General features: G+C 42.2%; 1 long non-coding RNA gene across 1 annotated transcript; it reads left to right on the top strand.

The window, feature by feature from the left end:
* The first annotated feature begins 5,344 nt into the window (after positions 1 to 5,344).
* LOC128402920 (uncharacterized) lies at positions 5,345 to 12,690 on the top strand. The gene is made up of 3 exons (XR_008327806.1): positions 5,345 to 5,494; positions 10,655 to 10,826; positions 11,873 to 12,690. It is a non-coding gene; the product is annotated as an uncharacterized LOC128402920 (long non-coding RNA).
* Positions 12,691 to 13,100: the final 410 nt, after the last annotated feature.

Here is a 13,100-nt window from a genome sequence, read left to right as displayed (position 1 = left end):
TTGCTCAACAGTGCAATTTTATACATGTCTCTTCAGAAGCAATTCCCATTGAGTCACTCCCAGGTTAAGCATGCACAGAACTGCAGTCTAAGTCTTGTGCCTGCTAAATACAGTGGTACCTCGGGTTAAGTACTTAATTTGTTCCGGAGGTCCGTTCTTAACCTGAAACTGTTCTTAACCTGAATCACCACTTTAGCTAATGGGGCCTCCTGCTGCCGCTGTGCCGCTGGTGCACAATTTCTGTTCTCATCCTGAATCAAAGTTCTTAACCTGAGGTACTATTTCTGGGTTAGCGGAGTCTGTAACCTGAAGTGTATGTAACCCGAGGTACCACTGTAGTTTAAACTGGGAATGGTAACCAAACAGTACTGAAAGGAAAATGCAATTAAAGTGTATGAGTGTGTGTGTGTGGTGTGTGTGTGTGTGTAGGGGTGTGTGTGTGAAAGGGAAACACAAAATGTTGCTTGGATGAAGTAATGTTCAGCCTCCAGAGCTGTGAGGAGTTAAAAATTTGATGATGAATTCAGGATAGATATAACTCAAGGATGCACAACACCCAACTATGGCCTGGTTAGCATGGCTTAGCGAGACTTCACAAATGAGTGGGCTCCTGGAGAGGATCTAGCAGCCACTGTGCTGCTTCCTAGCCCCTTCTGCTGTCACATTGTGCTGAACGAAGCCAAAATTTGGGCTCATGATTAAGCCCACTAACCATGAGTTGTAGCCAACTCACGTTCGTGCCATCTAAAGTTTGGCTTGTGTCATGTGAACCATCTCCATCCATCTACTCTGTTTGGTTCCTGCTCATACTCCAAGAAGGTCAGTGCTGCTCTGAAGTTTTAATCTCTGACGTTTCACATTTTGTATGTTTTTATTTTGTAAGCTGCATTGGGACCCAGATAAGCAAGGTACCGGTATACATTTTTAAAAAAATAAAAATAAAAGCAGCTTAGAAAAAAAGCACTGCATCTAACCATTGGCCTCCCCCCTTTTTTTGCCAAGTATTCTGTATGCTGCTGCTACTACTGCACTTACTTTATCCACAATTCGCAAGGGCCATTCAAGCACAGTCAGTTTCAGACCTCCAACATTACTTATATAAAAATGTTAATATGGAAGTTAAAGGTGTCTCCAGAGAAACTAAATTAGTTCAGATTGTATCTATTAAAGTCCTATTTAGCCAAAGAAGTGAGGCAATTAGGAGAGCACATTTGCCTCTAATGAAATAACTGTACGGGGGGGGGGGGGGAGTTGCTAACGAAGTATGTATGCTACCAAATAATATAGTTACCAGTTGAACTGATCCAGTTTTGCATACTGAAACTTTCTAGGAAATGATTTTCCATAGGGTTGAGGGGTCGAAAGCTCCCTGCACACAAAGAGAAAAGTTTTCTTTGTTTTGAGAGGTTTTGTTAAATGGTGATTCAATCATATCATTCACATGCATTCTCATTGGTCCTGTTCAGAAACAACGGCCCCATACGAGTTGGCTGCATATGGTGGATCATCTGTGACTTGAGAGGTAAAGCCCTTCATAATCCAAACAATTTAAAGTGGTTAAAGCATTTTTTTAAAAAAATAAAAATAAAATTGAAATGAGCTAGTGGAATCCATATTTGAGGAGATTTGTTCCATCAAATGTCAGAGAGATGAGAAGCTGTGCCCCCAATGCTCATATGAAATGAGCCATATTGCCTTTTGTATTATGTTTCAGCAGCAGTTTGCCCCACGTCAAAAGCTCCTCATGCAGCAAGAACCAATTTACTAAACATGCCGGTCATAATTATTTTTAATTGTAGTCATATGTATATGTTCCTATTTGGTGGAATATTTGATGAGATCATTTTTCATCCTAGGAGGCTGATTTTGATGATAATGCAAAGCGATGGCAGTGGCTGAGCTACGGATAGTGGCAAAAATCACCAGGGAAAGCACTGATTGTTATACTTACATTTTGCTCTGTCTGTGTACTGTATGGTGCAAAGCAACAGGAGAGGGATGCTTCACTCTGCCATTCTGCTGCAGAGACCAGGAATCAGGAAATAAGCAGACGGCTTTGGCCTGATTTGGACATTCCATTATATTCATTTGAATAGCAGATGCAAGGCTGACTCAGACATCTGCTTCTCCTCTAACAATGCAATACATTATCATATGCACACATGTGTGTCTTGGGCCAGCCCAGGTGACTGCCAGTGATTCTGCAAGGTCTTGGAGAAAGGTCTTTCTCAGGCACTTGCCACCCAATCTTTAATCTGGGGTTGTTTGAGGATGTGTCACTGAGCTGTGTCCACCATGTTTGAGTCCTTGCCCTGTCATGGTCTGATATCAGGTTTACACTCAATAACAGCTTTCCTCAACCTGGTGCTCTCCAGATATTTTGGACCACAACTTCCATCAACTCCAGCCAGCCCAGTAAAATGGTGATCTCAACCCTTCCACACAAAAATCTAGTCTTGGTTTTTCTCACCCTGTGTTTACTTCACAGCTCTTTCTCTGTGTTTGTTTGTTGTACCTATTGTTAAACAACTGGGATGCAGAAATCCTCAATGATCTATTGCAAATCACCCTGCGATCTATCACTAGATCCTGATCTATCTTCTGACCACCCTACATTAGAGCACGTAAATGTAAGCTAATATATTGATGGCACTACACGGATAACTGCACATTCACTCAGATCTTTTCTTTTAAGATTATTGAGAATAGCTGGCTAGTATATGGTACAGACGAGGAAACCATCCAAAGAAGGTGATTTTGACAAATGTCACTTGTCCCAAAATGCGAAAGGCCAAAGCACAATGAATAGGGCCGTCTTGACCCAGGGGTGCAGGGCACCTGGGCACCGAATTCTGGGGGGCACCAAATGTATAACTACTGTATACCGGTCCCTCTTGATCAGCGGCAGTGAAAAGCAATGGAGTGAAAGTCCCTGCCCCCCTCCTCCGTCGCTCTGTTACTGCATCATTATTACAGGTGAGCAATTCCCCCCCTAAAAAAAAGGTCAACAACTTTGGCTCCCCACCAAAAATTTGTTAATCTGTTAATTTGGGGGCGCTGGGCAGATCTTTGCACCCCGGCAGCGCATATGCTAAAGAGAGCCCTGACAATGAAGGTTGGTTATGATCTGAATTAGACTCAGCCATTGTGCGTAGCTTTAAAATTTTGTGGTGCTGTAAAAATGAAAAAGTTTAGGAGTTGCAAAGGCAACCTTTGGGAATTTTTCCAGGCACAAATCTTCCAGTAACATGGAAAGCAAGTGCAGACGGCTTGCCAGGATTTTCTGCACGGAGTCAAACACAATGAAAAACACCATATGGGTGAAATAAATAGAGCATATTAGGGGGATGTGCCAAGCAAATAACAACAATGGGGAGAATAGGGGAGCTAAGACCCAAATCATGACTAAAAACTGATAGAGGCAGTCAAGCAGACAGGGTAATGATGACACATATTGTATATGAGAGGAGCATAGGCAATTAAAACAGGGACAGGGAATAGTTTGTACATTGGGGAGTAGGAAAAATTAGATTTGCTTTATCAGTCAACACAACTGCTTTTCACTCTATTGTATGCACAATTCCTTCCCTCTTCCATTTAGAATTTTGGTGCCAAGTAGAAAATTAAAATTAATTGACTATACTAGAGCTCTCCCCCCCTCTCTTTGTGTGTGTTTCTTCAGCCCCATAGGTATGGCCCAATAAGAAAATCTACGACTGGACTATAGAAGGGGATATATCCAGGTTTTGTGAAATTTCTTTTCGAAGCAATGTTCAGTAGAGACATAGGCCTGGTTTGTTCAGTCCGGGAGCAGGCAGCCTCAAGCCTGGGGGCTGAATGCATCCTTCCAGACCTTTCTATCAGGTTCTCAGAATTCTTCCCAAACCACACCCTGAGCATTATCCCTTGTCTGGATGGAAAAGAGAAAGGGTGCATGAGTATGCAGAAACCAGACTACTGTACAAAGGTAAAATTAACCTTTGTTGTTCTGCCTCCTTTTACCTCTGACCCATCGTTGGCATGTGGCCCTCGGAAGGTTGATCAGAAAGAAAAGTGGCCCTCAGGCTGAAAAAGATTCCCCAACCCTGGTTCAGGCAAGCTGCTTCCATGGGATCCATTTACGCACTGTAGGAAGCTGTTCTCTAAGCATTGTTGTTGTTGTTTAGTCATTTAGTCGTGTCCGACTCTTCGTGACCCCATGGACCAGAGCACGCCAGGCACTCCTGTCTTCCACTGCCTCCCGAAGTTTGGTCAGACTCATGCTGGTAGCTTCGAGAACACTGTCCAACCATCTCGTCCTCTGTCGTCCCCTTCTCCTTGTGCCCTCAATCTTTCCCAACATCAGGGTCTTTTCCAGGGAGTCTTCTCTTCTCATGAGGTGGCCAAAGTATTGGAGCCTCAGCTTCAGGATCTGTCCTTCCAGTGAGCACTCAGGGCTGATTTCCTTAAGAATGGAATGGTTTGATCTTCTTGCAGTCCATGGGACTCTCAAGAGTCTCCTCCAACACCGTAATTCAAAAGCATCAATTCTTCGGCAATCAGCCTTCTTTATGGTCCAGCTCTCACTTCTCTGAGCATACGGTCCCACTTTTAACCACTGTCACCACAAAATATGCCACCATAAGTCACAAAAATCAGAACTGTTGATGATCTGTGAGGTGCCGGCAGAAAAAAATGCATCCCATACTGCCAGTGGCTCAGGGACCACAGTTTAGGGATTGTGTACATATCTTCATTTTTGCTTAAACCACGGTGGCAATAGTTTCTGGTATGTTTATCAGAAAGCTCTTGCCTCCTCTTCCTCATTGCCTTTTGAAGAATATTGTTTTTAATTGCACCTTTATTCCATGAAGAAAATACATGAGCCTTCCCATCCAAGCACCATCTAGATCCTATCCTGCTTATTTTCAGGAAGGTTGCTGCATCACATGCCCTCAGGCCTTAGTCCTGAGAACTTTCTCTGGTAAAAGGAAGTAGCACATATATTCTTTGCTTGGGATCTTAAACTGTGCAGAGCTACCTGCCACCTGTCTACCTGTCTACCAGCAGCAGCAATGCTCAGAACTGGGAAGCCAGGTGAGCAACACCACCCTCCTTGCCTTACTGAGCATTGCCATTTGTGTCTACCAACAAATTACATGGTTGGTATTCCTTCTTGCCACACATATCATAATGCTCAGAATCAAACAATTCATCTCAGGAAATTATTGCAGCAATCAATCCAGGACTGATGACGATGCAACTCCTTCTCGCATTAGTGTGCCATGAAAGTGACTGTGTACTCAACATACCAAGCGAAGTCAATGAACTGTGTGCATTTCTGTCTACTTAACAAGGTCACCAGTGAATGATGTGGTGGATTCTGAATCAGCCTTCCTGAGGGTAGCTGAGCAAGTCAATGAAGAATGGAGTTTTAAGATATGTCCAATTAAACAAACAGCAGTAATGGAAACCACCTTATTCCTGGCAGTTGGTTGAGGCTATTCATCTTCAGGTAAGAAAATAAGCCTGGGCACGAGTCTTTTCCTTGAAAAAAATATGCACCATCAAAGATCTTGCTAGACAAGATGCTCAGCTCATATCCCTAAATCACCTCAAACCACCTTATTGCCACTTTATACCAGTGAAAGAAGGTGAGGAGCACTCTGAGCCAGAGAAGATTATCTGCCGAGGGCGGGGCATGATGTTCAGTTTGCAATAATCTGAACCTTGCAAGTGGGACAAATTCATATTTTAGCTGCTGGTGAAATCTTCTTCTCCTCCATGTTCCAGAAGTTAATGAAGGGCCGAGGACAGAAATGTTGCACCGCTGTTTAGGCAACACTGGCCCAATGCTTTTTTTCCGGTGGGTACTCAAGGGTATGTAGTACCAGCACCTCCCACCTTGTTAAAAATATGGCACTTACTTTAACAACTTCCTAGCACTGTAGGACATGCATGTGCCAGTAGAGAAGCCAATTTTTCGGGGGGAGGATGATGTTTGGAGCTGATTGGAATATTCCTTATGGTTTCTTGCACACTCTGATCTGCTCCTTAGCTGGAATGTGAGAGGAGAGCAGAGAGGGCTGTGTAGGGAAAAGCGCTGGAACACCCATCCATTTACCTGCCTCCCCCATCCCAGGAGGACAGATGCCCCGAGAGTTGGGGTGGGGAATTTTGCTGAACTGCAACTCTCATCATCCCTGCCTATCGACCATGCTTGCTGGGGCTGATGGGAGTTGTGCTTCATCAATATCTGGAAGACCAAAGGCTCCCCACACCTGGTCTAGACAAAACATAGAACAACAGTGCCAGATCAAAGGGGAAATAGGTGGTGCTAACTGAATTTCCAGAGTAGGCAAGGTATTTTTTATATATGTGAATGTGTGTGTGTGTATTTTGACAGTCTTCAGGCAGATTGGCTTAGAATGCTTCATTTGATTTCCTGAAATTTTAATAGATGGCAGATAACACCTTACTGAACTCACTCAACTCAGTGAGCATATGCTGTGGAGGGTGAATGAGTCGACACTAAAGAGAGACAGAGAGGTATATTTGAATTATTTAAATTGCTGCACAAAAACCTATGGAAATGTCCTGTTCATCCATATAATATATACTGAATGTGTTTATGTCAACTACTTCGGTCACTAAAAACACTAAATATTAATCAACATTATTTTCCATTCATCACCATCATCATTAAAAAGCTAATGTAGAATGCGTAACTATTTTACACTGAAATTGCACCCTAAATATATGTTAGGATCTGTCTGCTTGTTGCTGTTTGAGGATATGGCCTCCAGCTGAAGTTTAGTATTGTGGCTGTTCAAAATAGATTGCATCTAATGTAGCTACATTTGTAAGTGCAGTTCCTGGCAGAGCCAGAAATTTGTGGCATGGCGGGGAGAATTGAGGTACAGTGATACCTCAGGTTACATACGCTTCAGGTTACATATGCTTCAGGTTACAGACTCCGCTAACCCAGAAATAGTGCTTCAGGTTAAGAACTTTGCTTCAGGATGAGAACAGAAATCGGGCTCTGGTGGCGCGGCAGCAACAGGAGGCCCCATTAGCTAAGGTGGTGCTTCAGGTTAAGAACAGTTTCAGGTTAAGTATGGACCTCCGGAACGAATTAAGTACTTAACCCGAGGTACCACTGTACATGGTATTCAGGAGCTGGAGCTGGCTTGAAGACGGTGGTTGCGTACACACTATAAATTTAAAGCACATTCAAAACATATTCTTTCCTTGAAGGATTACTGGACATTGTAGTTTACTCTTCAAAGAGTTAAAATTTCCAGCAGCCCTTAGCAAACTATAGTGCCCAGAATTCTTTGAGGCAAAGAATGTGCTTTGAACATGCTCTAAAGGTTTATTGTGTACACCACCTTAGTCAACGGTCTAGGGTGCCCTGCCTCCCAACCACCTAGGCTACTGTTCATTGGCTAGGGCCACCAGGCACGGACCAGAGTGGAAACTGTGCCAGTTCAACTGTGGCCTTGGTTCAGGTGGAGGCCAATATGTGTTTTGATATTTACTATTTTGACATCTCAAAATGGCTTATAACCTGGTTACATCCATGATAATTCTGCATATTTTACTCAAAGCTGGTGAGTATGCTCTTCAAGCTTTAAAAAGCCATTTTCCTACTACACACCACCAAAGGCAGGAGTTACTATATTCTCAGTATTAAGTGACAGGCTTACACATCTTCAGAATTTGGTTCCTAAATATTGCACAGCATGAAATATATGCAAAGCATCCCAGGAGAAACCATAAGTCCTATTACCTAGTGAATATGCATATGACTGTCAGTGAAAACTTGTTGCTGTGATTTCTGAAAAGCTTTTACAGGGAAAATATAGCTTAATGGTGTAAAAATCTACTGCCTGCGGAGAAATGCTACACCTTTTAATTTTGTCTTGCAAGCATAGTTGATAATTTATCAAAAACAGACGGTAATCTTTCAGTCTTGTTAATAAAGTCTGTGTCTTGTTTGAGTATCATGTTGGAGCCTTTATCCTATTATAATTAATGAGCACTGATTATTTGTTGTTCTTTTTGTCATTTTTTACTTCATAGCTGCAATTGCATGAGATTACTGATAGAAACCGTAGCCAGTGCACAATGTTTCAATGCCTAAATGTGCATTAGTTCAGGTCACTTTGTGGGATCAATATCAGATTCCTTAGTCTGCATACATAGTTTAAAAAAAGAGAGAGAGGTAAAGAACCCCTGGACGGTTAAGTCCAGTCAAAGGTGACTATGAGTTGTGGCATTCATCTTGCTTTTCAGACCGAGGGAGCAGGCGTTTGTACATAATATCCTTTTTTTAAAAAAAAAATCATATTTCTTTTTCATTCATTACATACATCTCAATTTCTTAACATTTAGTATATATTCCTCCCTCCCTCCCCTCCAGGGCTTCCCCCAACTTCCGCTTCTGGTTTGTTTCTCTTTTCACCCACTTTGCTATCTCCTAACAGAAAGAGTTATTAAAAACATAACATCAAGCCTAAAAACATAAAAATAAAAGTAAATACACTATAATATTTCACTATTTTCTAAACATTTTCTAATACTAATAATGTGAATGTTTATTTAAATCCTGCCATCAAGTCTATTGACTTTCTTTGTTTCTGCAAATATAATATAAATGGTTCCCATTCTTTTTCAAAGTCGCTGTTGTCTTTTTCTCTTAATCTATCTGTCATTTTTGCCAGTTCTGCATAGTTCACCAACTTCTCTTGTCATTGTTCTTTAGTTGGTATTTCTCCAGTCTTTCCAATTTTCCAATCAACATTCTTGCTGTTTGTTTGTACATACTATCCTGTTTGTAGCACAAAAATGTTTTTCTCAATCCAGACTCATTCCTGCTCATCACCAACATGCTGTTTTCTCTCTAGGTTGATTCCATAGCCTGCCATCCACAAGGGTGGAAGTGGTACTTGATATGCATTCGAAAACCCTCCCCTTAATTAGGTTATCCCTCCTCCTCTCTGCCCATGCTGCAGGTGAATGAAGAAGGAAGTTGTGGCTGCTATCTTGCTATACACCCAGCCACAACATCATTGGGCAGGTAAGGATATACGTACATGTAGTGATTTTTGTGGGCTGGAAAGGTGACATGAGGAGGACACAACAGGACAGGCACACACCCTTCTATGCCCCCCTCCAAAAAAATGCACCTGGAGCCATCACCCTGGATGCTCCCCCATGCTACACCCCTGGAGGAGATGGACTGGTGAACTTCAGTCTACATTTTGGGCAGTAATTTCTATCCTCAGTTAAATCATACTTGTTCCTCTAGAGTTGGTGGGAGTCCAAACAAGGAAGGCTTGTGCTGCATTTCTGTAGCCTGTTTATGTTTTCTATTGCAAGCACAACTAAATGTGTTGCATCTACTACTTCACCAATAATAAGGGATATTTGTCTCTGCTGGCTTTGATTCTGCTCAAATAAACATGTTTTAAATTGCTTTCAAGTCTTGTGAAGCATTCACTCACTTTTATGGGTATGATTTTGCCAGCAGGTAGAAATGCATTTTTATTATATTTTCTATTTCTTATTTAGTTAGTAGCACTTTGCAGATCCCGTTTCACCTCTCCCACCCATTTCCATCTGCTGAAATAACAACAGCCCAGAGTGCAGTGAAAATAGCATTTCATACATGTATTGGAGAAATCAATTTGTCACTCTTAGGAACACTGATTTCCTCTAGAGAATCTGTCTTAGCTTACTGACAGGAAGAGGTTAATACTTGCTGCTTCTTTTTTTAAAAAAAGGTAATAATTGGTTTAAGCCTTAAATGAACAAGCATCGTTAAACAGCTGTCAACAGGCTTAGAACTAAGGAACACCATTTAGCTTTGCTTAATTGTGATGTGATGCTTCTCAGAAAGTGAGGCTGCTGCTTGGGAAACCAGCCTCCTCACCCACCCACCCCATTTCAGAAGACAAAAGCACTTGAGGTTGATATCATCAGCATTAAATGAACTTTAGGAGGGAAGTATTTGAAAGGAAAGCCGCTACCAATAATATTGCTCTGTGACTGAGACTTTAAAGACCTGAGAATCAAGTTGCGCACTTTTAGGGAAGGAAAATGGTGCAACATCCAAGGAAGATATTTTGAATGTGTGAAGGGACTGGGGTTTTTTCCCTCCCTTTCCCTACTTTCTTTTTCAGAGCTGAATTTTGCGTAATGAGTGCACTCATTAAAAGAGGAGATTAAAGTCCTGTTTGTCACGGACAGAGATTTCCGAAATGCTTATCAGCCCTTCGCAGCTGAACGCAGCTCAGATTAAAAATGATCTGACAGAAAACGGGTTGACTGCGAAAATGGGGCTTTGCTTCCAAGCTAATTACAAAGTGCATATTAAACACGGGGCCTGTGAGGGGAGCAGCTGCAAAGGTCTTTATCTATATTAAGAGACTGCCCACCTACATAATAAGTGTAATTATGAAGAAGGGTTTTTTTTTTTTTTTTTTTCAAAAAAGGGAAATTACATATAAAGGGGCACATTACATATTTGCTAATTTTATGGATGTGTTTAACGGCTTGTGTAAAGGTGCCACTTTTTTCTTCTTCCCTGGGACAGGTGCTTTTGCAGTGCCACAAAAGCGTCTGTGGTTTGCTCGGCAAAACCAACAATTTATTCATTTTCTTTTTCAAGGGAGACTGACTCCTCTGGGGATGGAAATTCTAATTGAATCCAGGTGCAGCAGCAACGCCAAGTCTACATGACTCCATTACAGTACCGTGATTATACCACCCCTGCATAGAATCCAAAAAGAAAAAGAAATAGCAGATTTAGAGCCAACCAACACATTATGTAGAGTAGGGAAGTAGAATTCTGGATTGATGGGGAGGGTGGTTTTTTGTTTTTTAATGCTTCTTCATGTGAGACTCTCCCTGCCTGTAGCAAACTAGTACATCAGGGCAAGGACTATGCTACACTCCACCCTCTCTCTGTGATGTGCTAGCTTCTCCTTTATATTTTGGAAAGTTATTCATTATGTATTTGGACAGCTCTTATAGTAACCAAACTTTGCATGATGTTTCTTGAGGACAAGGAGTAGGTTTGGAGCTATGTTACGCTAGACATACCCTCCAAGTGTCCCTATTTTCCAGGGACAGTCCCGGAATCACAAAAGCCATCCCTGCTTCTGATTTGATCCCAGAATGTCCCTATTTTCCCTGCCAGTGCCATTTGTTTTGTCTCAATTCAAATACCACTCTGGGACATTGTTAGGGAAGGGGGAGCAATTTGATTCAGTTCATGTTGAATGACATATTTACAGTGGTACCTCGGGTTAAGAACTTAATTTGTTCCAGAGGTCTGTTCTTAACCTGAAACTGTTCTTAACCTGAGGTACCACTTTAGCTAATGGGGCCTCCTGCTGCCGCCCTGCCGCCGCCGCACGATTTCTGTTCTCATCCTGAAGCAAATTTATTAACCTGAGGTACTGTTTCTGGGTTAGCAGAGTCTGTAACCTGAAGCGTCTGTAACCTGAAGCGTCTGTAACCTTAGGTACCACTGTACCAACATTCAAATGTTCCAAAACAATTGAAGCACAGCCATCTTTTGACATTCCCACTTCTGCAAACTTTGCCATGCAGCTCTTCGTCAAAGACACTGTGAGAAATTAAAATGGCGGCAGACCCAGCTGCCCAGTGTTGATTGGAAGGCCTAGAGAAGGCATCCGTGACTGGGCACTAGGACCCCAACTGCTGCCTGAGGATACTGCATCTTGATGTTACATCTGCATGCTGGTCCATTCTCTTTGGCAGAGCCTCATCCACTTGAGAATGGAGCAGCTGCACAATGGTAGCACCAAACTATTTGCACCCTCTTGATCCTTCACCTCTTTCTCTCTCTCCATTTTCACAGGGGAAATGAGACAGAGAGAGACAGAGAGAAGAAAATGATGGAGTACGAATGTCAGGAGCATGTCACAAAGCAATTAGGACAGCTCTATTTTTTTCCTTCCCGTTTTTAGAAACCAATTGTTCAACATGTTTATTTTTGGCAACGGTAACAACAGGCATTAGGCTGTTCATTAGAAAGGCACTGAGCACACCCTTAAGCCTGAGGGAGGGGGGAGTCTGAGAGGGGAAGTCAAGATCTTGCTTTTTGTTCAGTGATAGGCCTAAATGCAGGATGCTCTCTCTTCCTGCATATTAAGGATTTTAGTGGTAAGCCTAATTATGGGGTGTTTGTTAGTCTGTGCAAACAATACGGATCTAAATAAACCAGTGCTCTGACTTGGTATAAGACAACTTCCTATGTTCAGATGACTTCTCTGGAAAGTACTTGTGGGAACAGGACGGTTATGTGAATTTCTTCTTTGAGACAATCAGGATAATAAAGCTTTGTTTATTTTTTTTTTTATTTTTTATGGTGAGGGGGAGAGGTGAGAGGATGAAGTTCTTCCAATCTGGATATGTTTCTGCCTAAACAAAACCACTCTTTTGCTGGGGCATAGTCACTACGCTAGGTCCTTCTCAACTGGCTTAGTTGCTGGGAGGGAGAAGGCAAGGGACAAGGTGACTGGGGGTCAGTACAGTGCAGGAGCACCAAATTGGCTCTGCCAGTGCATCAATCTCCCCACTTCCGTGCCCCCTCTGCTTCCCAGGGGGCAACAATACTTCACCTGAGAGGTTAGTATAGCAGCTATATCCCAGCCTGAGAGTTGCTTCTGCTGCCGTGTGCATGCAAAACTTTTAAAATTATGCTTCAGCTAGCATAATTAGCCTGTAGCTAAGACAAAACAATTGCTATCCAACTTGCCACAAAATAGTTGTTGTATTTGTTTATGCATTATTGTATTTCAAGCGTGTTGCTTTTTTTAATTTGGAGGGCTCCTGTTTTTAGAACCAGTAATAATACTCCCTATGGGCACTGATGTACCTCCTAAGGAAGATAAGCACGTTTACACCTATTCCGAGCTGGTTTCACTTTTAAGTGCTCCTTGCACTAAAGTGTATTGTGCTGACAAGTGCAAATGTCACATCTGCCTTGGGTCTTCGGAGATTAGCCATTACCCAGCTTCCGTCAGAGTTTTGTCAGTGTGGTAATTCGCTAGCTAAATCTAGTATTTCTACTGGGAATTGAAATG

The sequence above is a fragment of the Podarcis raffonei genome, chromosome 1 (assembly GCF_027172205.1).
Source record: "Podarcis raffonei isolate rPodRaf1 chromosome 1, rPodRaf1.pri, whole genome shotgun sequence".
NCBI lineage: Eukaryota > Metazoa > Chordata > Lepidosauria > Squamata > Lacertidae > Podarcis > Podarcis raffonei.
Note: the sequence above shows the minus strand (reverse complement) of the source record. Positions and strands in the feature narration are given on the sequence as shown.